Consider the following 23,278-nt stretch of genomic DNA (forward strand, 5'->3'; position numbering starts at 1 on the left):
CGTCGAATAAAAGAATACGATATTTTTCCGCTTCAGTTACCATCTCGGCTAACTTTACGTGAGAGAGTACGCTTGGGGCCAGGGATTTATCGCAGATTCCGTTTACTTAAAACAAACCTGGGCGCATAACCTGACGTAATTTAGTTTCTTATAATAAAGTAACACGCGTAAAGTTAAAAACTATTAGATGATTTTTATTAAAACTGAAAGGCGTAACAGAACTACTGAACAAAAAAAGTCAGTTTTACCCTTTGATGGTACAGCACTTAACGCAAATCACACAGAGAATCATTAAAATTGCAATCTTAACATTTACGTTGCAGTAGGCTGAATCAGAACACACTATTCATAGCGCAAGTTGTGCTGCATGTTGGATGAAGTGTTACTCTGTACTGAGCCTGTGAAGATTCGACGAAATTACGCGCACTGTGACACGTCATTGCATTGTAAACAGAAAGCAGAAGCCACCGAAAAAATCGCGCGAAGTCTTACGACGCAGAGCAGAAATTTTTTTTTTTACAGAATAACTATAACCTTTTTAAGTGATAGGGGACACGAACGTAAAGTTTCAAAATGAAATTTTCCCTCTGCCGCGGAGAGCGCGCAGTTCGAAACTGCCTGGCAGATTACAGCTGTGTAATGTGCCAAGACTCGATATCGGGACCTTTGCCTTTCGTTGGCTAGGTCTCGAATTCAAGTCTCCGTCCCGAACACAGTTTTAATATCCTCAGAAGTCTCATATTAACACAGAATCCACTGCAGAGTGAAAATGTCATTCTGGAAACATCCCCTAGGCCGAGGCTAGGCCATATGTCGCAATATCTTTTCTTCCAGGAGCTACGGTCCGTTTAAAACATCTTGATAGTTGACCACTGTCACTTGCAGCAACAGAGTTGCCGCATCGGCTGCTGGCTGCAGCTCTGTTACAGACTACACACAGCACGTTGCTTCACAAGTGCTGTTAACAGGCGCGCACATGTTCGATATTTATTGACAATACTTGTTTTTCATACCTTAAAATATTAAAGCGACCCACACACCATCAATAATATTATCATTATCCTCTGTAGTCAACGCGATTTTACAAGGTTATATATACGTCATGTTATTCCATTCTAGGAACGATCTATATTGATATGAAAATAGAATTAACAAACTTCGAACTGCCACAATCTCTTTAGTGGAGCGTTTTTCTCCTGATCGGTTCCGTCAAACTGTGTTGCCATAATCTGAATAAACGCTCTGCAAAAGCGATAATGGATTTGGAAGTTTTTTACTTCCATTTTCATCATTTTATACCGAAAACCCAAAAGAAAGCGTGTGAAGCAATTATTCTAGCTATAGATGGTATACAACAGAAAACTACAAAAATGGGGAAATACGTCAGGGAATAGTGGAAAAAAAATCTAATTGTTGTATGATAATTTACTAACGAAAATCTCAACCACGGAAACAATACATGTCAAACCATTTTAGCGTGAGTCCTTCTTCTTACAACAATTTATTGATGTTGATACGAAGTAAAAGAGAAAGGCAAAATTGTCTATGGGAGAGGCAGTCGCAGTCGACGAGTTTACGTGTAACAGGTTTCTGGCAACTGGCAGGTCATTCGAATACTTGAAATTTAGTGCTGTAATATCAACAAACACAGTTAACAATTTTTTTTGAAACCTATGAAGTAGTCTTATCTGTACTGCAATGACATGTCCAGGCAATTAGCGTAAACAATGTGACGACGCTGATATGTATTTCTTAGCCATTGCATTCGTAACATACGGCAAGGTCTACTATGTTACCATAGTGTTCGTCAGTATTTCCGGTATTGAGAAAACGTCAGAAAACCTCCATCAGGCATTCAGTATAATGACGGATTGATATTGTTATTAAACGTGTAATGCGAAGCAATGTTGGCAGTGGGTGTTTAAACGGGGATTCAATGTCGACAACTGATGATGTATTTTGTAGTATAACGTCATGCTTGGCAATGTCATTCGTTTATGAGCCTCGCTACATGTGCATGCGCGTTATCCATGTGAAGAAGCGTAAGCAGATGCTACAACTCTGCGACATGCCTACAGAAAGTATACGAGTTGCATTGATAAACAGAGCAGAAGTGAACGAAAGTCAAGGCCTCCGTGGCGCAATCGGCTAGCTCGTTCGGCTGTTAACCGAAAGGTTGGTGGTTCGAGCCCACCCGGGGGCGAAATCGTTTTAATCGGCACCGAGGTGAGGACATGTGTCGACTTTGATAGACATACACAGCTTGTGTGACAATTTGGCTGTGTTTGAGTGATGCCACAGAGCCTTATACACATTCAGCCACGTGACACTGTAGGTAAAAACATGGACCTACGCGAACGATCTACTGTTTTCCTATTGATTCGGCATGTGTGACACTGCAGTAGAGCGACGCCCACTACAAAAGACGTATTATTTGCATTTCATTTCAGCGTATACACCGCGAGTGCAATATGACAGGGCCTCTCTCTCGATGTCGATCTGCATTTGGCGTCTCTTAAGTGTCGGTCTGCAGTAGGCCGCTGTTGGCCGAGCGACGTGCAGTCGCCTTCAATCAAGCCCCATGGGCAACTTCAGTGCCACTGTGGACGACAGCGCACTGTAGCCAGACCGAGGAGTCGAAAGTCGCGTTTCGCAGTCGCCTTCAATGAAGCCCCATGGGCAACTTCAGTGCCACTGTGGACGACAGCGCACTGTAGCCAGACCGAGGAGTCGAAAGTCGCGTTTCGCAGTAGACCCACGCTATCCCACAAGCTGTGCACTAGGCCAGGATTGTGCAGACCGCAAACCTTTGGTGGCCCGACGCTCGTCGTCGATCGTAAGGGCGAAACAGTCAAGAGATTTGGAAAACGGCAATGTGGACTCCCCCAGCAGCAGCTGTGTGCCAAATCCGATATCTGGTCGAGGGCTGCAAGATTCAGTATGATGAAGTGACAATTCGGGGATAGCTCACAAACGCTAAGCTGCCGCCTTCTTAGCTCAGTGGTAGAGCACTGGTCTCGTAAACCAGGGGTCGTGAGTTCGAACCTCACAGAAGGCATTCATTTTTTTAACTTTTCTGCGGAGAGCAGAGCTAGCTCGAGCAGCATCTAACAGATGGCAGTGCACTGAATGAAGGGGAAGTTCTACAACCGATAAAGAGTGCTCTACTTGCATCAGAGGTTTACTGAATGTGTAGGCGGAACACTATTTTGTATGCATTTTGTAGTATAATGTCATGCTTGGCGATGTCATTCGTTTATGAGCCCCGCTACACTGTGCATGCACATTATCCATGTGAAGAGGCGTAAGCAGATGCTACCATTCTGCGAGGTGCGTGCAGAAAGTATACGAGTGGCATTGATAAACGGTGCAGAAGTGAACGAAAGTCAAGGCCTCCGTGGCATTACCGGTTGAGACGCGGCAGCGTGTGGACGTTCTTAGCGCTCAGTGTCACTTGCTTTGTTTACGTTCTATTTGTGCTTTCTGTTTCACGTGCTTGTGCGTGGTTGTGTGTTCGTGTCATTGTTTTAAGTATATGCTGCATGCTGTTAGCCCAGTTTGGTTAATTTGCAAGATGGTTCCCACGATTCCAAGGAAAAATACCCTGCAGTTCGAGTTTGACAAGGCTACACGATCAGTTCAGCCAAGTTCACTGGAAGTTCATGAATGGATCGTCGATACAATAGGCATAACCACTGGTCAAGTTCACACTGCCTACTACGACCTGGATTTATACTGCTGTTTCGTGAAGCTCCTGAATCCCCTCTTACTGGAACGTCTTTTGCAGAAACATGGCGGCGGCGTCGAGATCCGGCATCGCGACGGCACTGTGAGTACTGTCCAAGTTACTAACGCTGATGTCGAGATCTCTAACGTGCGTATTTACAACCTGCCCCCTGAAGTAGACAACTGTTTCTTAAAAGATGTGCTCACGAAATATGGCGATGTGCGTAACATTAGACTTGAAAAGTGGTCCAGGCAACATAAGTTGCAATGTTTTTCTGGCATCAGATCGGTTGAGATGCAAGTTCAAGTCAACATCCCATCCCATGTATTTGTTTGTGGGTATAAGGTGCAGGTTACATATTCTGGGCAAGCTTCTACGTGTTTTATCTGCAACGAAAGTGGTCATTTACGGCAAAATTGCCCTAAAAGAATGACAGTCTTAAAGCCTACTTTCCAACAACGTAAGAGCCTCACTTTAGCTGATTTAGTGACAGGCACCCAATTACCAAGTAATGAGCCGTCCCTTTCCACTGATCCTGTGACTGTACATGAAAAACCTTTTGAAGACGAGTTCCCTGCTATTCCTGTTGCGAAGGGCTGGGATCAGAACCCTCTCACCCGTCCAGTCACTGCGGTAGCGTCCAAGAGACGTCAAACGTGCGACAGTAGTAGTTCGGATGATGGCGTCTCTGTACCGGTAACACCTGCCACACTTGATATCAAACAACCGGCAGGCGACATTGAGCTTTCGCAAGACGCTATACCAGAATCAGGTGTTGATGTTAATACTTCTTCGCCTAATGACGGTAGTGCTACGTCCCAGGTTGGTTCTTGCTTACCGTCCACGTCTGTCGAGTCGGTTCTCCAACAAACCGATAGTGAACCTCAGCACGTTGCCCACAGTGACGTCGACGGGATGTGCGCAGGTCCCCAACTCGTATCACAGCCACGCGACACTGACAACGAACACGCTGACGAGTGTGTCAACACAGAGCGAGATCTCAGCCTTGCTTGTCAACAACCTGACCGGGAGAGTGTTTCCAAACAATCCCAACGTGTGGGTAAACAAGAACTTAGCGCGTCTCCGGAAGGACTATCCGGCGAGACGCACATGCAGGTTGCTGTAGCAGGGCAACCTGCACAGGAGACCTGTGTCGATTCTCTGATGCCGCTTTCTGCGGAAAAAGTCGCAAGCGACGGGAGGAACAAAAAGAAATTCCAACCGAACTTGAATGTACCACGCAGCAAACACAAACTGCAAGCCCTCTCGGATGCGAACGATGGTGATGGCCACTCTCCACCAGCTGGTTCACGAATGGATTGGTTTGCCGGTGACGATGATCACGTTAATTTAAAGTAGCTCCGTCAATTCCATGGCACAAGCGTACAAGTTCCTGAGTGTTAATGTTAACAGGATCACGTCTGAATTGAAACTTGCAGTCTTTAGGCAGTTCGTATATGAGTCTGCCGCTGATATACTTCTATTGCAGGAATTCCTTGTTCCCGATCTGGTCATTCCCGGCTTCCACTGTATTACCAATGTTGCCTTCGAACTTAGCACTGGTACAGCCATTCTCGTGCGTGAAGGCATCCCCGTCTCAGACGTTGAAACACTGGAGTCGGGGCGTGGCATATGCTGCAAAATATTCGGCGTCACGCTCGTGAACTTATACGCGCCCTCAGGGAGTGGACACAGGTTCGCAAGGACCGAGTTCTTTAAAGACGAACTAATTTACCTGCTTCGTAAAAATCCGACTGCCTTAATTTTAGGAGGAGATTTTAACTGTGTTGTACATCAAAAAGATCAGCGGCCGCATTTTAACTATTGTAAGGAGCTTCATGATCTGGTTTTACGAATGAATCTAAAGGATACGTGGGAACTCCTTCACCCTACCCTTGTGAAATTTACATACTTCACTTCCACCTCGAGTAGCCGCCTCGACAGAATATATGTGTCTTCTCAGCTCGGAAAACATGTTGTTGACTCGGAGGTCATTCCCGTCCCATGTAGCGATCACTGCGCCTACGCCGCCGTTATACAACTGGACAGACAACCCACCAAACGTTTCAGAAGTCACTGGATGTTCAATATTTCCCACCTTCAGGACGCCGATCTCGAGGTACTTGACACACGAACTTGGACGTTTTGTCTTCGCTCTGTCAATAGATACCGTACGAAAGTAGAGTGGTGGACGTCCTTTGCTAAATCAAAGTTGCGTCGGACTTTGATTTCGTACTGTAATACGCAATCAAGGGATGCAAAGAGGACCACCGAATTTTACTATTCGATTTTAAGGGAGCTCTACGACAAATCTGGCGTCAATAATATTTACACGGCTCAAATAAAGCAAATCAAGGCTAAGATGCTCAGTATCAAACGTAAACAACTAGAAGGATTAAAAATCAAGTCAAAAGTCAACTCTTTTGTTCAATCTGAGACAACTTCCATGTATCATCTTATTAAGCATCAGACGAACCGTAGACGCTTATTTATAGACGAACTGGTAACTGATCACGGGGAACTTCTCACTCGGCAACCTGATATAGTCACGGCAATCCAGAGGTATTATCACGGCCTGTACTTGGACTACCCAACCAATGATGGCTTGACTGCTACTGTACTCCAGTTGATGGACACGTCCGTTACTCAGGATGATAATCGTGACTTTCTGGCTGCGTTTAGTGTCGAGGAGACTTTAGAACTTATTGTTAAGTCGCCAGCTCACAAAGCCCCAGGACTGGACGGCCTTCCCAAGGAGTTTTATCTTCGGTATTGGGATGTAATTGGTGTTACTTTTACAGAAATTTTAAATGAAATCATTGCTGGGGCGCCTGTTCCTGGTGCGATGAAGGAGGGTAAAATTGTCCTTGTTCCCAAACGCAAAGGGTGTAAGCGATTTGATAATCTGCGTCCGCTCACCCTGCACAATTTTGACTACAAAACTATCGCCAGAGCTGTTAACACCCGAATGTCTCCGTTCATTCACAAAGTTGTCCGGCGGCACCAGGCCTGCGTGCCTGGACGGAACGTCATGTCTGCGATGTCTGAAATTCGGGATCTCATCTCCATTGCCTCAGTCACCAACCTGAATTGTGCGCTGCTTTTTCTAGACTTTCATAAAGCCTTTGATCATGTGAACCACCGATACCTTTTTCACATAATGGACAAAATAGGACTCGAGGCAGGGGTGATAACAGTCCTTCGCAATTTGATATCTGGTATATCAGCGAGGATACAAGTCAATGGACAGCTGACGCAACCGATATCCATTCAGCGGGGTGTCCCCCAGGGCAGTCCACTCTCTATGTCACTTTTTGTGCTGTCACTGGAACCCTTCCTTCGGTCTCTTTATCACCAGTTGTCAGGAGTGTCAACCTCCGGTCGCACATTCATAGTCCGTGCGTACGCTGACGATGTTGCCGTACTGTTACGCAGTGACGACGAGGTGATCCGTATTAAACGGGTGATCGACCAATATAGTGAAGTGTCTGGAGCACAACTAAGTGACCGGAAATGTAAAGTGCTCTATGTCAGGGGTTTCGAGAGCTTAACTATACCGTGGGCGCATGTTGTGGAATCTCACAAACTACTAGGAATCACCTTGAACAGGTGCCCTCTCAAAACGGCGGCCTCCAATTGGAAGTCAGTGACGCATCTGATACAGGGTACCATTGTCGAATGTCGCTGGCGTGCTGTGAACATTATCGAAAAAATCAGGATTCTCAATACCTACGTCTTCTCCAAGGCGTATTATGTTGCACAGTTCTTTCCCATTCCCAAGCTTCAGGCCAGAAAGATCATGCAGGTTGCCAATCAATTTATCTGGAAGGGAAACATATTTAAATTGTCCTCCGATACGCTGGCCAAGTCGAGAACTACTGGTGGGCTTGAGTTAGTTAACATCGCCGGGAAGGCAATGGCCTTGTACATCAAGCGGACCACGACTTTACTCCATGACAGCCACTGCACTGTTACTCAAAACTTGTTCCTCACAGTGCGTCCAGCGAGTGTGCGACCACCGATTGACGTCGGAAAAATCCATTACAAATTGAAACACATCAGAGAAGTTTTCCTTCATGTTAGTTATGCAGAAGTGGGTGTTCTACAGCGACGACTACTGTCAACTCGGGACTTGCAACGTGAGTGGGAAAAGTCGGCGGCCCCAAATACAATAGAACAGAAGTATCCGACTACCGACTGGACAACGGTGTGGGCCAACGTCAGCTTGAAAGTACACTCTTCGGATGTTGCTTCAACCTGGTACAGGGTGGTAAATACCGCGATTGCCAACAATGAAAAGCTACATGCAATTGGGTTAAGTGACACAAATCTCTGTCACTGTTGTGGGTTCATCGATTCTCTGATCCATCGGTTTACCTGCGGTGGCCATGCACTGAATTGGCGATGGGTCAAGAAGAGGATCGCCGTACTCTCCAGGAGCGCAGAAGACAATCTGAAGCTGGATATCCTAATGCGTCCCGACAAAAAGTTTTACCCTGCCACGAAAAACAATACAGTAATGTGGATCCTGGGGCACTATGTCAACTATATCATTAATTTTCGTGGAGAGGACGATTTCATTAGTTTTACAACCAACATGGAGCTGGCATACTGGAAAATTAAATGTGTCACTGACAATAAAAGATTATTCGGAAACATGATGGACATCACTTTTGAAAAACATGGCATAGGATGACCACGTTGGACGATGGAAGCAAATCAAGAAGAAATATATTCTGTTTTATTTCTATTTTTTTTTAAGTTATACTTTCTGTTATACCTGGTCAATGTATTTCAATTTCATTAGTCTCCTTTTACTTGTTTGCTTATTCATGACAATTTCACACATCTAATAGAAGCGGAATGTATTTCGATATGGATCAAAACACACAAATGACACACGACAAAGAAGAAACGTTCATTTACAAATGTGTCAGCACTATATACCTCGGAGCAGAGGATTAACAACTATAGCAGACAAAAAATAATATAACAGAAAAAATAAGAAACAAAGAATCATAACAAGTGTCTGCTTGAAGGAGTGAATCAGGGATGGGAGGGGGGAGCCATCGCGGGCAGGCCTCCGGATTCGACCCCTGCCCGCCTTGTCTACACCTGCACGGAACTGACCACTCTCCATTATATATATAAAAAAAAAGTGGCACAATTGGAAAAAATGGCCGCAAAATTAAAAAAAAAAGCAAGTGGTTCAGTGGTAGAATGCTCGCCTGCCACGCGGGCGGCCCGGGTTCGATTCCCGGCCGAGGTATCATTTTGCTTTTCTCGCGGTGCCGTGTGGCTTGAAAATAAAATAAAATAATATAAAAAAAGTGGCGCAATCGGCTAGCGCGTTCGGCTGTTAACCGAAAGGTTGGTGGTTCGAGCCCACCCGGGGGCGAAATCGTTTTAACCGTCACAGAGGTGAGGACATACGTCAACTTTGTTAGAGATACACAGCTAGTGTGACAATTTGGCTGTGTTTGAGTGATGCCACAGGGCCTTGTACACATTCAGCCAAGTGACACTGTAGGTAAAAACATGGCCCTACGCAGACGTTCTACTGTTTTCCTATTTATTCGTCGTGTGTGACACTGCAGTAGAGCGACGCCCACTACAAAAGACGTATTATTTACATTCAATTTCAGCGTACACGTCGCGAGTGCCATATGACAGGGCCTGTCTCTCGATGTCGATTTGTATTTGGTGTCACTTAAGTGTCGGTCTGCAGTAGGCCGCTGTTGGCCGAGCGACGTGCAGTCGCCTTACATGAAGCCCCGTGGGCAACGCCAGCGCCACTGTGGACAACAGCGCACTGCAGCCAGAGAGAGGAGCCGAAAGGCGCATTTCGCAGTCGAGCCACGCTATCCCACAAGCTGTGCGCTAGGTCAAGACTGCGCAGACGGCAAACCTTTGGTGGCCCGACGCTCGTCGTCGATCGTAAGGGCGAAACAGTCCAGAGATTTGGAAAACGGCAATGTGGACACCCCCAGCAGCTGCTGTGTGCCAAATCCGATATCTGGTCGAGGGCTGCAAGATTCAGTGTGATGAAGTGACAATTCGGGGATAGCTCACGAACGCAAAGATGCCGCCTTCTTAGCTCAGTGGTAGAGCACTGGTCTCGTAAACCAGGGGTCGTGAGTTCGAACCTCACAGAATGCATTCTTTTTTTTTTTTCACCTTCCTGCATGGAGCGGCGCTATCTCGACCAGCTTCTAACACATGGCAGTACACTGAATGAAAGGGATGTTCTACAACCTATGACAAGTATTCTACGGGCCTCAGAGTTTTTCTGAATGCATAGGCAGAAGAGTGGTTTGTATGCATTTTCTAGTATAATGTCATGCTTGGCGATGTCATTCGTTTATGAGCCTCGCTACTGTGTGCATGCACGTTATCCATGTGAAGGGGCGTAAGCAGATGCTAATATTCTGCGAGATTCCTGCAGAAGGTATACGATTTGCCATGATACACAGAGCACAAGTGAACCAAAATCAAGGCCTCCGTGGCGCAATCGGCTAGCGCGTTCGGCTGTTAACCGAAAGGTTGGTGGTTCGAGCCCACCCGGGGGCGAAATCGTTTTAACCGTCACAGAGGTGAGGACATACGTCAACTTTGTTAGAGATACACAGCTAGTGTGACAATTTGGCTGTGTTTGAGTGATGCCACAGGGCCTTGTACACATTCAGCCAAGTGACACTGTAGGTAAAGACATGGCCCTACGCAGACGTTCTACTGTTTTCCTATTTATTCGTCGTGTGTGACACTGCAGTAGAGCGACGCCCACTACAAAAGACGTATTATTTACATTCAATTTCAGCGTACACGTCGCGAGTGCCATATGACAGGGCCTGTCTCTCGATGTCGATTTGTATTTGGTGTCACTTAAGTGTCGGTCTGCAGTAGGCCGCTGTTGGCCGAGCGACGTGCAGTCGCCTTACATGAAGCCCCGTGGGCAACGCCAGCGCCACTGTGGACAACAGCGCACTGCAGCCAGAGAGAGGAGCCGAAAGGCGCATTTCGCAGTCGAGCCACGCTATCCCACAAGCTGTGCGCTAGGTCAAGATTGTGCAGACGGCAAACCTTTGGTGGCCCGACGCTCGTCGTCGATCGTAAGGGCGAAACAGTCAAGAGATTTGGAAAACGGCAATGTGGACACCCCCAGCAGCAGCTGTGTGCCAAATCCGATATCTGGTCGAGGGCTGCAAGATTCAGTATGATGAAGTGACAATTCGGGGATAGCTCACGAACGTAAAGCTGCTGCCTGCTTAGCTCAGTGGTAGAGCACTGGTCTCGTAAACCAGGGGTCGTGAGTTCGAACCTCACAGAAGGCATTCTTTTTTTTCACCTTCCTGCATGGAGCGGCGCTATCTCGACCAGCTTCTAACACATGGCAGTACACTGAATGAAAGGGATGTTCTACAACCTATGACAAGTATTCTACGGGCCTCAGAGTTTTTCTGAATGCATAGGCAGAAGAGTGGTTTGTATGCATTTTCTAGTATAATGTCATGCTTGGCGATGTCATTCGTTTATGAGCCTCGCTACTGTGTGCATGCACGTTATCCATGTGAAGGGGCGTAAGCAGATGCTAATATTCTGCGAGATTCCTGCAGAAGGTATACGATTTGCCATGATACACAGAGCACAAGTGAACCAAAATCAAGGCCTCCGTGGCGCAATCGGCTAGCGCGTTCGGCTGTTAACCGAAAGGTTGGTGGTTCGAGCCCACCCAGGGGCGAAATCGTTTTAACCGTCACAGGGGTGAGGACATACGTCAACTTTGTCAGAGATACACAGCTAGTGTGACAATTTGGCTGTGTTTGAGTGATGCCACAGGGCCTTGTACACATTCAGCCAAGTGACACTGTAGGTAAAAACATGGCCCTACGCAGACGTTCTACTGTTTTCCTATTTATTCGTCGTGTGTGACACTGCAGTAGAGCGACGCCCACTACAAAAGACGTATTATTTACATTCAATTTCAGCGTACACGTCGCGAGTGCCATATGACAGGGCCTGTCTCTCGATGTCGATTTGTATTTGGTGTCACTTAAGTGTCGGTCTGCAGTAGGCCGCTGTTGGCCGAGCGACGTGCAGTCGCCTTACATGAAGCCCCGTGGGCAACGCCAGCGCCACTGTGGACAACAGCGCACTGCAGCCAGAGAGAGGAGCCGAAAGGCGCATTTCGCAGTCGAGCCACGCTATCCCACAAGCTGTGCGCTAGGTCAAGATTGTGCAGACGGCAAACCTTTGGTGGCCCGACGCTCGTCGTCGATCGTAAGGGCGAAACAGTCAAGAGATTTGGAAAACGGCAATGTGGACACCCCCAGCAGCAGCTGTGTGCCAAATCCGATATCTGGTCGAGGGCTGCAAGATTCAGTATGATGAAGTGACAATTCGGGGATAGCTCACGAACGTAAAGCTGCTGCCTGCTTAGCTCAGTGGTAGAGCACTGGTCTCGTAAACCAGGGGTCGTGAGTTCGAACCTCACAGAAGGCATTCTTTTTTTTTCACCTTCCTGCATGGAGCGGCGCTATCTCGACCAGCTTCTAACACATGGCAGTACACTGAATGAAAGGGATGTTCTACAACCTATGACAAGTATTCTACGGGCCTCAGAGTTTTTCTGAATGCATAGGCAGAAGAGTGGTTTGTATGCATTTTCTAGTATAATGTCATGCTTGGCGATGTCATTCGTTTATGAGCCTCGCTACTGTGTGCATGCACGTTATCCATGTGAAGGGGCGTAAGCAGATGCTAATATTCTGCGAGATTCCTGCAGAAGGTATACGATTTGCCATGATACACAGAGCACAAGTGAACCAAAATCAAGGCCTCCGTGGCGCAATCGGCTAGCGCGTTCGGCTGTTAACCGAAAGGTTGGTGGTTCGAGCCCACCCAGGGGCGAAATCGTTTTAACCGTCACAGAGGTGAGGACATACGTCAACTTTGTCAGAGATACACAGCTAGTGTGACAATTTGGCTGTGTTTGAGTGATGCCACAGGGCCTTGTACACATTCAGCCAAGTGACACTGTAGGTAAAAACATGGCCCTACGCAGACGTTCTACTGTTTTCCTATTTATTCGTCGTGTGTGACACTGCAGTAGAGCGACGCCCACTACAAAAGACGTATTATTTCAGCGTACACGTCGCGAGTGCCATATGACAGGGCCTGTCTCTCGATGTCGATTTGTATTTGGTGTCACTTAAGTGTCGGTCTGCAGTAGGCCGCTGTTGGCCGAGCGACGTGCAGTCGCCTTACATGAAGCCCCGTGGGCAACGCCAGCGCCACTGTGGACAACAGGGCACTGCAGCCAGAGAGAGGAGCCGAAAGGCGCATTTCGCAGTCGAGCCACGCTATCCCACAAGCTGTGCGCTAGGTCAAGATTGTGCAGACGGCAAACCTTTGGTGGCCCGACGCTCGTCGTCGATCGTAAGGGCGAAACAGTCAAGAGATTTGGAAAACGGCAATGTGGACACCCCCAGCAGCAGCTGTGTGCCAAATCCGATATCTGGTCGAGGGCTGCAAGATTCAGTATGATGAAGTGACAATTCGGGGATAGCTCACGAACGTAAAGCTGCTGCCTGCTTAGCTCAGTGGTAGAGCACTGGTCTCGTAAACCAGGGGTCGTGAGTTCGAACCTCACAGAAGGCATTCTTTTTTTTCACCTTCCTGCATGGAGCGGCGCTATCTCGACCAGCTTCTAACACATGGCAGTACACTGAATGAAAGGGATGTTCTACAACCTATGACAAGTATTCTACGGGCCTCAGAGTTTTTCTGAATGCATAGGCAGAAGAGTGGTTTGTATGCATTTTCTAGTATAATGTCATGCTTGGCGATGTCATTCGTTTATGAGCCTCGCTACTGTGTGCATGCACGTTATCCATGTGAAGGGGCGTAAGCAGATGCTAATATTCTGCGAGATTCCTGCAGAAGGTATACGATTTGCCATGATACACAGAGCACAAGTGAACCAAAATCAAGGCCTCCGTGGCGCAATCGGCTAGCGCGTTCGGCTGTTAACCGAAAGGTTGGTGGTTCGAGCCCACCCGGGGGCGAAATCGTTTTAACCGTCACAGAGGTGAGGACATACGTCAACTTTGTTAGAGATACACAGCTAGTGTGACAATTTGGCTGTGTTTGAGTGATGCCACAGGGCCTTGTACACATTCAGCCAAGTGACACTGTAGGTAAAGACATGGCCCTACGCAGACGTTCTACTGTTTTCCTATTTATTCGTCGTGTGTGACACTGCAGTAGAGCGACGCCCACTACAAAAGACGTATTATTTACATTCAATTTCAGCGTACACGTCGCGAGTGCCATATGACAGGGCCTGTCTCTCGATGTCGATTTGTATTTGGTGTCACTTAAGTGTCGGTCTGCAGTAGGCCGCTGTTGGCCGAGCGACGTGCAGTCGCCTTACATGAAGCCCCGTGGGCAACGCCAGCGCCACTGTGGACAACAGCGCACTGCAGCCAGAGAGAGGAGCCGAAAGGCGCATTTCGCAGTCGAGCCACGCTATCCCACAAGCTGTGCGCTAGGTCAAGATTGTGCAGACGGCAAACCTTTGGTGGCCCGACGCTCGTCGTCGATCGTAAGGGCGAAACAGTCAAGAGATTTGGAAAACGGCAATGTGGACACCCCCAGCAGCAGCTGTGTGCCAAATCCGATATCTGGTCGAGGGCTGCAAGATTCAGTATGATGAAGTGACAATTCGGGGATAGCTCACGAACGTAAAGCTGCTGCCTGCTTAGCTCAGTGGTAGAGCACTGGTCTCGTAAACCAGGGGTCGTGAGTTCGAACCTCACAGAAGGCATTCTTTTTTTTTCACCTTCCTGCATGGAGCGGCGCTATCTCGACCAGCTTCTAACACATGGCAGTACACTGAATGAAAGGGATGTTCTACAACCTATGACAAGTATTCTACGGGCCTCAGAGTTTTTCTGAATGCATAGGCAGAAGAGTGGTTTGTATGCATTTTCTAGTATAATGTCATGCTTGGCGATGTCATTCGTTTATGAGCCTCGCTACTGTGTGCATGCACGTTATCCATGTGAAGGGGCGTAAGCAGATGCTAATATTCTGCGAGATTCCTGCAGAAGGTATACGATTTGCCATGATACACAGAGCACAAGTGAACCAAAATCAAGGCCTCCGTGGCGCAATCGGCTAGCGCGTTCGGCTGTTAACCGAAAGGTTGGTGGTTCGAGCCCACCCAGGGGCGAAATCGTTTTAACCGTCACAGAGGTGAGGACATACGTCAACTTTGTCAGAGATACACAGCTAGTGTGACAATTTGGCTGTGTTTGAGTGATGCCACAGGGCCTTGTACACATTCAGCCAAGTGACACTGTAGGTAAAAACATGGCCCTACGCAGACGTTCTACTGTTTTCCTATTTATTCGTCGTGTGTGACACTGCAGTAGAGCGACGCCCACTACAAAAGACGTATTATTTCAGCGTACACGTCGCGAGTGCCATATGACAGGGCCTGTCTCTCGATGTCGATTTGTATTTGGTGTCACTTAAGTGTCGGTCTGCAGTAGGCCGCTGTTGGCCGAGCGACGTGCAGTCGCCTTACATGAAGCCCCGTGGGCAACGCCAGCGCCACTGTGGACAACAGGGCACTGCAGCCAGAGAGAGGAGCCGAAAGGCGCATTTCGCAGTCGAGCCACGCTATCCCACAAGCTGTGCGCTAGGTCAAGATTGTGCAGACGGCAAACCTTTGGTGGCCCGACGCTCGTCGTCGATCGTAAGGGCGAAACAGTCAAGAGATTTGGAAAACGGCAATGTGGACACCCCCAGCAGCAGCTGTGTGCCAAATCCGATATCTGGTCGAGGGCTGCAAGATTCAGTATGATGAAGTGACAATTCGGGGATAGCTCACGAACGTAAAGCTGCTGCCTGCTTAGCTCAGTGGTAGAGCACTGGTCTCGTAAACCAGGGGTCGTGAGTTCGAACCTCACAGAAGGCATTCTTTTTTTTCACCTTCCTGCATGGAGCGGCGCTATCTCGACCAGCTTCTAACACATGGCAGTACACTGAATGAAAGGGATGTTCTACAACCTATGACAAGTATTCTACGGGCCTCAGAGTTTTTCTGAATGCATAGGCAGAAGAGTGGTTTGTATGCATTTTCTAGTATAATGTCATGCTTGGCGATGTCATTCGTTTATGAGCCTCGCTACTGTGTGCATGCACGTTATCCATGTGAAGGGGCGTAAGCAGATGCTAATATTCTGCGAGATTCCTGCAGAAGGTATACGATTTGCCATGATACACAGAGCACAAGTGAACCAAAATCAAGGCCTCCGTGGCGCAATCGGCTAGCGCGTTCGGCTGTTAACCGAAAGGTTGGTGGTTCGAGCCCACCCGGGGGCGAAATCGTTTTAACCGTCACAGAGGTGAGGACATACGTCAACTTTGTTAGAGATACACAGATAGTGTGACAATTTGGCTGTGTTTGAGTGATGCCACAGGGCCTTGTACACATTCAGCCAAGTGACACTGTAGGTAAAGACATGGCCCTACGCAGACGTTCTACTGTTTTCCTATTTATTCGTCGTGTGTGACACTGCAGTAGAGCGACGCCCACTACAAAAGACGTATTATTTACATTCAATTTCAGCGTACACGTCGCGAGTGCCATATGACAGGGCCTGTCTCTCGATGTCGATTTGTATTTGGTGTCACTTAAGTGTCGGTCTGCAGTAGGCCGCTGTTGGCCGAGCGACGTGCAGTCGCCTTACATGAAGCCCCGTGGGCAACGCCAGCGCCACTGTGGACAACAGCGCACTGCAGCCAGAGAGAGGAGCCGAAAGGCGCATTTCGCAGTCGAGCCACGCTATCCCACAAGCTGTGCGCTAGGTCAAGATTGTGCAGACGGCAAACCTTTGGTGGCCCGACGCTCGTCGTCGATCGTAAGGGCGAAACAGTCAAGAGATTTGGAAAACGGCAATGTGGACACCCCCAGCAGCAGCTGTGTGCCAAATCCGATATCTGGTCGAGGGCTGCAAGATTCAGTATGATGAAGTGACAATTCGGGGATAGCTCACGAACGTAAAGCTGCTGCCTGCTTAGCTCAGTGGTAGAGCACTGGTCTCGTAAACCAGGGGTCGTGAGTTCGAACCTCACAGAAGGCATTCTTTTTTTTCACCTTCCTGCATGGAGCGGCGCTATCTCGACCAGCTTCTAACACATGGCAGTACACTGAATGAAAGGGATGTTCTACAACCTATGACAAGTATTCTACGGGCCTCAGAGTTTTTCTGAATGCATAGGCAGAAGAGTGGTTTGTATGCATTTTCTAGTATAATGTCATGCTTGGCGATGTCATTCGTTTATGAGCCTCGCTACTGTGTGCATGCACGTTATCCATGTGAAGGGGCGTAAGCAGATGCTAATATTCTGCGAGATTCCTGCAGAAGGTATACGATTTGCCATGATACACAGAGCACAAGTGAACCAAAATCAAGGCCTCCGTGGCGCAATCGGCTAGCGCGTTCGGCTGTTAACCGAAAGGTTGGTGGTTCGAGCCCACCCAGGGGCGAAATCGTTTTAACCGTCACAGAGGTGAGGACATACGTCAACTTTGTTAGAGATACACAGCTAGTGTGACAATTTGGCTGTGTTTGAGTGATGCCACAGGGCCTTGTACACATTCAGCCAAGTGACACTGTAGGTAAAAACATGGCCCTACGCAGACGTTCTACTGTTTTCCTATTTATTCGTCGTGTGTGACACTGCAATAGAGCGACGCCCACTACAAAAGACGTATTATTTCAGCGTACACGTCGCGAGTGCCATATGACAGGGCCTGTCTCTCGATGTCGATTTGTATTTGGTGTCACTTAAGTGTCGGTCTGCAGTAGGCCGCTGTTGGCCGAGCGACGTGCAGTCGCCTTACATGAAGCCCCGTGGGCAACGCCAGCGCCACTGTGGACAACAGCGCACTGCAGCCAGAGAGAGGAGCCGAAAGGCGCATTTCGCAGTCGAGCCACGCTATCCCACAAGCTGTGCGCTAGGTCAAGATTGTGCAGACGGCAAACCTTTGGTGGCCCGACGCTCGTCGTCGATCGTAAGGGCGAAACAGTCAAGAGATTTGGAAAACGGCAATGTGGACACCCCCAGCAGCAGCTGTGTGCCAAATCCGATATCTGGTCGAGGGCTGCAAGATTCAGTATGATGAAGTGACAATTCGGGGATAGCTCACGAACGTAAAGCTGCTGCCTGCTTAGCTCAGTGGTAGAGCACTGGTCTCGTAAACCAGGGGTCGTGAGTTCGAACCTCACAGAAGGCATTCTTTTTTTTCACCTTCCTGCATGGAGCGGCGCTATCTCGACCAGCTTCTAACACATGGCAGTACACTGAATGAAAGGGATGTTCTACAACCTATGACAAGTATTCTACAGGCCTCAGAGTTTTTCTGAATGCATAGGCAGAAGAGTGGTTTGTATGCATTTTCTAGTATAATGTCATGCTTGGCGATGTCATTCGTTTATGAGCCTCGCTACTGTGTGCATGCACGTTATCCATGTGAAGGGGCGTAAGCAGATGCTAATATTCTGCGAGATTCCTGCAGAAGGTATACGATTTGCCATGATACACAGAGCACAAGTGAACCAAAATCAAGGCCTCCGTGGCGCAATCGGCTAGCGCGTTCGGCTGTTAACCGAAAGGTTGGTGGTTCGAGCCCACCCAGGGGCGAAATCGTTTTAACCGTCACAGAGGTGAGGACATACGTCAACTTTGTCAGAGATACACAGCTAGTGTGACAATTTGGCTGTGTTTGAGTGATGCCACAGGGCCTTGTACACATTCAGCCAAGTGACACTGTAGGTAAAAACATGGCCCTACGCAGACGTTCTACTGTTTTCCTATTTATTCGTCGTGTGTGACACTGCAGTAGAGCGACGCCCACTACAAAAGACGTATTATTTCAGCGTACACGTCGCGAGTGCCATATGACAGGGCCTGTCTCTCGATGTCGATTTGTATTTGGTGTCACTTAAGTGTCGGTCTGCAGTAGGCCGCTGTTGGCCGAGCGACGTGCAGTCGCCTTACATGAAGCCCCGTGGGCAACGCCAGCGCCACTGTGGACAACAGGGCACTGCAGCCAGAGAGAGGAGCCGAAAGGCGCATTTCGCAGTCGAGCCACGCTATCCCACAAGCTGTGCGCTAGGTCAAGATTGTGCAGACGGCAAACCTTTGGTGGCCCGACGCTCGTCGTCGATCGTAAGGGCGAAACAGTCAAGAGATTTGGAAAACGGCAATGTGGACACCCCCAGCAGCAGCTGTGTGCCAAATCCGATATCTGGTCGAGGGCTGCAAGATTCAGTATGATGAAGTGACAATTCGGGGATAGCTCACGAACGTAAAGCTGCTGCCTGCTTAGCTCAGTGGTAGAGCACTGGTCTCGTAAACCAGGGGTCGTGAGTTCGAACCTCACAGAAGGCATTCTTTTTTTTCACCTTCCTGCATGGAGCGGCGCTATCTCGACCAGCTTCTAACACATGGCAGTACACTGAATGAAAGGGATGTTCTACAACCTATGACAAGTATTCTACGGGCCTCAGAGTTTTTCTGAATGCATAGGCAGAAGAGTGGTTTGTATGCATTTTCTAGTATAATGTCATGCTTGGCGATGTCATTCGTTTATGAGCCTCGCTACTGTGTGCATGCACGTTATCCATGTGAAGGGGCGTAAGCAGATGCTAATATTCTGCGAGATTCCTGCAGAAGGTATACGATTTGCCATGATACACAGAGCACAAGTGAACCAAAATCAAGGCCTCCGTGGCGCAATCGGCTAGCGCGTTCGGCTGTTAACCGAAAGGTTGGTGGTTCGAGCCCACCCAGGGGCGAAATCGTTTTAACCGTCACAGAGGTGAGGACATACGTCAACTTTGTTAGAGATACACAGCTAGTGTGACAATTTGGCTGTGTTTGAGTGATGCCACAGGGCCTTGTACACATTCAGCCAAGTGACACTGTAGGTAAAGACATGGCCCTACGCAGACGTTCTACTGTTTTCCTATTTATTCGTCGTGTGTGACACTGCAGTAGAGCGACGCCCACTACAAAAGACGTATTATTTACATTCAATTTCAGCGTACACGTCGCGAGTGCCATATGACAGGGCCTGTCTCTCGATGTCGATTTGTATTTGGTGTCACTTAAGTGTCGGTCTGCAGTAGGCCGCTGTTGGCCGAGCGACGTGCAGTCGCCTTACATGAAGCCCCGTGGGCAACGCCAGCGCCACTGTGGACAACAGGGCACTGCAGCCAGAGAGAGGAGCCGAAAGGCGCATTTCGCAGTCGAGCCACGCTATCCCACAAGCTGTGCGCTAGGTCAAGATTGTGCAGACGGCAAACCTTTGGTGGCCCGACGCTCGTCGTCGATCGTAAGGGCGAAACAGTCAAGAGATTTGGAAAACGGCAATGTGGACACCCCCAGCAGCAGCTGTGTGCCAAATCCGATATCTGGTCGAGGGCTGCAAGATTCAGTATGATGAAGTGACAATTCGGGGATAGCTCACGAACGTAAAGCTGCTGCCTGCTTAGCTCAGTGGTAGAGCACTGGTCTCGTAAACCAGGGGTCGTGAGTTCGAACCTCACAGAAGGCATTCTTTTTTTTCACCTTCCTGCATGGAGCGGCGCTATCTCGACCAGCTTCTAACACATGGCAGTACACTGAATGAAAGGGATGTTCTACAACCTATGACAAGTATTCTACGGGCCTCAGAGTTTTTCTGAATGCATAGGCAGAAGAGTGGTTTGTATGCATTTTCTAGTATAATGTCATGCTTGGCGATGTCATTCGTTTATGAGCCTCGCTACTGTGTGCATGCACGTTATCCATGTGAAGGGGCGTAAGCAGATGCTAATATTCTGCGAGATTCCTGCAGAAGGTATACGATTTGCCATGATACACAGAGCACAAGTGAACCAAAATCAAGGCCTCCGTGGCGCAATCGGCTAGCGCGTTCGGCTGTTAACCGAAAGGTTGGTGGTTCGAGCCCACCCAGGGGCGAAATCGTTTTAACCGTCACAGAGGTGAGGACATACGTCAACTTTGTTAGAGATACACAGCTAGTGTGACAATTTGGCTGTGTTTGAGTGATGCCACAGGGCCTTGTACACATTCAGCCAAGTGACACTGTAGGTAAAGACATGGCCCTACGCAGACGTTCTACTGTTTTCCTATTTATTCGTCGTGTGTGACACTGCAGTAGAGCGACGCCCACTACAAAAGACGTATTATTTACATTCAATTTCAGCGTACACGTCGCGAGTGCCATATGACAGGGCCTGTCTCTCGATGTCGATTTGTATTTGGTGTCACTTAAGTGTCGGTCTGCAGTAGGCCGCTGTTGGCCGAGCGACGTGCAGTCGCCTTACATGAAGCCCCGTGGGCAACGCCAGCGCCACTGTGGACAACAGCGCACTGCAGCCAGAGAGAGGAGCCGAAAGGCGCATTTCGCAGTCGAGCCACGCTATCCCACAAGCTGTGCGCTAGGTCAAGATTGTGCAGACGGCAAACCTTTGGTGGCCCGACGCTCGTCGTCGATCGTAAGGGCGAAACAGTCAAGAGATTTGGAAAACGGCAATGTGGACACCCCCAGCAGCAGCTGTGTGCCAAATCCGATATCTGGTCGAGGGCTGCAAGATTCAGTATGATGAAGTGACAATTCGGGGATAGCTCACGAACGTAAAGCTGCTGCCTGCTTAGCTCAGTGGTAGAGCACTGGTCTCGTAAACCAGGGGTCGTGAGTTCGAACCTCACAGAAGGCATTCTTTTTTTTCACCTTCCTGCATGGAGCGGCGCTATCTCGACCAGCTTCTAACACATGGCAGTACACTGAATGAAAGGGATGTTCTACAACCTATGACAAGTATTCTACGGGCCTCAGAGTTTTTCTGAATGCATAGGCAGAAGAGTGGTTTGTATGCATTTTCTAGTATAATGTCATGCTTGGCGATGTCATTCGTTTATGAGCCTCGCTACTGTGTGCATGCACGTTATCCATGTGAAGGGGCGTAAGCAGATGCTAATATTCTGCGAGATTCCTGCAGAAGGTATACGATTTGCCATGATACACAGAGCACAAGTGAACCAAAATCAAGGCCTCCGTGGCGCAATCGGCTAGCGCGTTCGGCTGTTAACCGAAAGGTTGGTGGTTCGAGCCCACCCAGGGGCGAAATCGTTTTAACCGTCACAGAGGTGAGGACATACGTCAACTTTGTTAGAGATACACAGCTAGTGTGACAATTTGGCTGTGTTTGAGTGATGCCACAGGGCCTTGTACACATTCAGCCAAGTGACACTGTAGGTAAAAACAAGGCCCTACGCAGACGTTCTACTGTTTTCCTATTTATTCGTCGTGTGTGACACTGCAGTAGAGCGACGCCCACTACAAAAGACGTATTATTTCAGCGTACACGTCGCGAGTGCCATATGACAGGGCCTGTCTCTCGATGTCGATTTGTATTTGGTGTCACTTAAGTGTCGGTCTGCAGTAGGCCGCTGTTGGCCGAGCGACGTGCAGTCGCCTTACATGAAGCCCCGTGGGCAACGCCAGCGCCACTGTGGACAACAGCGCACTGCAGCCAGAGAGAGGAGCCGAAAGGCGCATTTCGCAGTCGAGCCACGCTATCCCACAAGCTGTGCGCTAGGTCAAGACTGCGCAGACGGCAAACCTTTGGTGGCCCGACGCTCGTCGTCGATCGTAAGGGCGAAACAGTCCAGAGATTTGGAAAACGGCAATGTGGACACCCCCAGCAGCTGCTGTGTGCCAAATCCGATATCTGGTCGAGGGCTGCAAGATTCAGTGTGATGAAGTGACAATTCGGGGATAGCTCATGAACGCAAAGATGCCGCCTTCTTAGCTCAGTGGTAGAGCACTGGTCTCGTAAACCAGGGGTCGTGAGTTCGAACCTCACAGAAGGGATTCTTTTTTTTTTTTCACCTTCCTGCATGGAGCGGCGCTATCTCGACCAGCTTCTAACACATGGCAGTACACTGAATGAAAGGGATGTTCTACAACCTATGACAAGTATTCTACGGGCCTCAGAGTTTTTCTGAATGCATAGGCAGAAGAGTGGTTTGTATGCATTTTCTAGTATAATGTCATGCTTGGCGATGTCATTCGTTTATGAGCCTCGCTACTGTGTGCATGCACGTTATCCATGTGAAGGGGCGTAAGCAGATGCTAATATTCTGCGAGATTCCTGCAGAAGGTATACGATTTGCCATGATACACAGAGCACAAGTGAACCAAAATCAAGGCCTCCGTGGCGCAATCGGCTAGCGCGTTCGGCTGTTAACCGAAAGGTTGGTGGTTCGAGCCCACCCGGGGGCGAAATCGTTTTAACCGTCACAGAGGTGAGGACATACGTCAACTTTGTTAGAGATACACAGCTAGTGTGACAATTTGGCTGTGTTTGAGTGATGCCACAGGGCCTTGTACACATTCAGCCAAGTGACACTGTAGGTAAAGACATGGCCCTACGCAGACGTTCTACTGTTTTCCTATTTATTCGT

At 48.6% G+C, this 23,278-nt stretch overlaps 26 non-coding genes across 26 annotated transcripts; all 26 read left to right on the top strand.

Annotated features, from left to right (window-relative positions):
- Nucleotides 1-2,129: 2,129 nt before the first annotated feature.
- Trnan-guu (transfer RNA asparagine (anticodon GUU)) lies at nt 2,130-2,203 on the top strand. Its single transcript has one exon. It is a non-coding gene; the product is annotated as a tRNA-Asn (tRNA).
- A 783-nt stretch (nt 2,204-2,986) lies between these two features.
- Trnat-cgu (transfer RNA threonine (anticodon CGU)) lies at nt 2,987-3,058 on the top strand. Its single transcript has one exon. It is a non-coding gene; the product is annotated as a tRNA-Thr (tRNA).
- A 6,756-nt stretch (nt 3,059-9,814) lies between these two features.
- On the top strand, nt 9,815-9,886 carry Trnat-cgu (transfer RNA threonine (anticodon CGU)). The gene has a single exon. It is a non-coding gene; the product is annotated as a tRNA-Thr (tRNA).
- Nucleotides 9,887-10,223: 337 nt separating this feature from the next.
- Trnan-guu (transfer RNA asparagine (anticodon GUU)) lies at nt 10,224-10,297 on the top strand. Its single transcript has one exon. It is a non-coding gene; the product is annotated as a tRNA-Asn (tRNA).
- A 689-nt stretch (nt 10,298-10,986) lies between these two features.
- Nucleotides 10,987-11,058, top strand: Trnat-cgu (transfer RNA threonine (anticodon CGU)). Its single transcript has one exon. It is a non-coding gene; the product is annotated as a tRNA-Thr (tRNA).
- A 333-nt stretch (nt 11,059-11,391) lies between these two features.
- Nucleotides 11,392-11,465, top strand: Trnan-guu (transfer RNA asparagine (anticodon GUU)). Its single transcript has one exon. It is a non-coding gene; the product is annotated as a tRNA-Asn (tRNA).
- Nucleotides 11,466-12,154: 689 nt separating this feature from the next.
- On the top strand, nt 12,155-12,226 carry Trnat-cgu (transfer RNA threonine (anticodon CGU)). Its single transcript has one exon. It is a non-coding gene; the product is annotated as a tRNA-Thr (tRNA).
- A 334-nt stretch (nt 12,227-12,560) lies between these two features.
- Nucleotides 12,561-12,634, top strand: Trnan-guu (transfer RNA asparagine (anticodon GUU)). The gene has a single exon. It is a non-coding gene; the product is annotated as a tRNA-Asn (tRNA).
- A 678-nt stretch (nt 12,635-13,312) lies between these two features.
- Nucleotides 13,313-13,384, top strand: Trnat-cgu (transfer RNA threonine (anticodon CGU)). Its single transcript has one exon. It is a non-coding gene; the product is annotated as a tRNA-Thr (tRNA).
- A 333-nt stretch (nt 13,385-13,717) lies between these two features.
- On the top strand, nt 13,718-13,791 carry Trnan-guu (transfer RNA asparagine (anticodon GUU)). Its single transcript has one exon. It is a non-coding gene; the product is annotated as a tRNA-Asn (tRNA).
- A 689-nt stretch (nt 13,792-14,480) lies between these two features.
- Trnat-cgu (transfer RNA threonine (anticodon CGU)) lies at nt 14,481-14,552 on the top strand. Its single transcript has one exon. It is a non-coding gene; the product is annotated as a tRNA-Thr (tRNA).
- A 334-nt stretch (nt 14,553-14,886) lies between these two features.
- On the top strand, nt 14,887-14,960 carry Trnan-guu (transfer RNA asparagine (anticodon GUU)). The gene has a single exon. It is a non-coding gene; the product is annotated as a tRNA-Asn (tRNA).
- Nucleotides 14,961-15,638: 678 nt separating this feature from the next.
- Trnat-cgu (transfer RNA threonine (anticodon CGU)) lies at nt 15,639-15,710 on the top strand. Its single transcript has one exon. It is a non-coding gene; the product is annotated as a tRNA-Thr (tRNA).
- A 333-nt stretch (nt 15,711-16,043) lies between these two features.
- Trnan-guu (transfer RNA asparagine (anticodon GUU)) lies at nt 16,044-16,117 on the top strand. The gene has a single exon. It is a non-coding gene; the product is annotated as a tRNA-Asn (tRNA).
- Nucleotides 16,118-16,806: 689 nt separating this feature from the next.
- On the top strand, nt 16,807-16,878 carry Trnat-cgu (transfer RNA threonine (anticodon CGU)). Its single transcript has one exon. It is a non-coding gene; the product is annotated as a tRNA-Thr (tRNA).
- Nucleotides 16,879-17,211: 333 nt separating this feature from the next.
- On the top strand, nt 17,212-17,285 carry Trnan-guu (transfer RNA asparagine (anticodon GUU)). Its single transcript has one exon. It is a non-coding gene; the product is annotated as a tRNA-Asn (tRNA).
- A 678-nt stretch (nt 17,286-17,963) lies between these two features.
- Trnat-cgu (transfer RNA threonine (anticodon CGU)) lies at nt 17,964-18,035 on the top strand. Its single transcript has one exon. It is a non-coding gene; the product is annotated as a tRNA-Thr (tRNA).
- Nucleotides 18,036-18,368: 333 nt separating this feature from the next.
- Nucleotides 18,369-18,442, top strand: Trnan-guu (transfer RNA asparagine (anticodon GUU)). The gene has a single exon. It is a non-coding gene; the product is annotated as a tRNA-Asn (tRNA).
- Nucleotides 18,443-19,120: 678 nt separating this feature from the next.
- Nucleotides 19,121-19,192, top strand: Trnat-cgu (transfer RNA threonine (anticodon CGU)). The gene has a single exon. It is a non-coding gene; the product is annotated as a tRNA-Thr (tRNA).
- A 333-nt stretch (nt 19,193-19,525) lies between these two features.
- On the top strand, nt 19,526-19,599 carry Trnan-guu (transfer RNA asparagine (anticodon GUU)). Its single transcript has one exon. It is a non-coding gene; the product is annotated as a tRNA-Asn (tRNA).
- A 689-nt stretch (nt 19,600-20,288) lies between these two features.
- Trnat-cgu (transfer RNA threonine (anticodon CGU)) lies at nt 20,289-20,360 on the top strand. The gene has a single exon. It is a non-coding gene; the product is annotated as a tRNA-Thr (tRNA).
- A 333-nt stretch (nt 20,361-20,693) lies between these two features.
- Trnan-guu (transfer RNA asparagine (anticodon GUU)) lies at nt 20,694-20,767 on the top strand. The gene has a single exon. It is a non-coding gene; the product is annotated as a tRNA-Asn (tRNA).
- Nucleotides 20,768-21,456: 689 nt separating this feature from the next.
- Trnat-cgu (transfer RNA threonine (anticodon CGU)) lies at nt 21,457-21,528 on the top strand. Its single transcript has one exon. It is a non-coding gene; the product is annotated as a tRNA-Thr (tRNA).
- Nucleotides 21,529-21,861: 333 nt separating this feature from the next.
- On the top strand, nt 21,862-21,935 carry Trnan-guu (transfer RNA asparagine (anticodon GUU)). Its single transcript has one exon. It is a non-coding gene; the product is annotated as a tRNA-Asn (tRNA).
- Nucleotides 21,936-22,613: 678 nt separating this feature from the next.
- Trnat-cgu (transfer RNA threonine (anticodon CGU)) lies at nt 22,614-22,685 on the top strand. Its single transcript has one exon. It is a non-coding gene; the product is annotated as a tRNA-Thr (tRNA).
- A 337-nt stretch (nt 22,686-23,022) lies between these two features.
- On the top strand, nt 23,023-23,096 carry Trnan-guu (transfer RNA asparagine (anticodon GUU)). The gene has a single exon. It is a non-coding gene; the product is annotated as a tRNA-Asn (tRNA).
- The last annotated feature ends 182 nt before the right edge of the window (nt 23,097-23,278 follow it).

The sequence above is a fragment of the Schistocerca serialis genome, chromosome 6 (assembly GCF_023864345.2).
Source record: "Schistocerca serialis cubense isolate TAMUIC-IGC-003099 chromosome 6, iqSchSeri2.2, whole genome shotgun sequence".
In the NCBI taxonomy this organism is placed as follows: Eukaryota; Metazoa; Arthropoda; class Insecta; order Orthoptera; family Acrididae; genus Schistocerca; species Schistocerca serialis.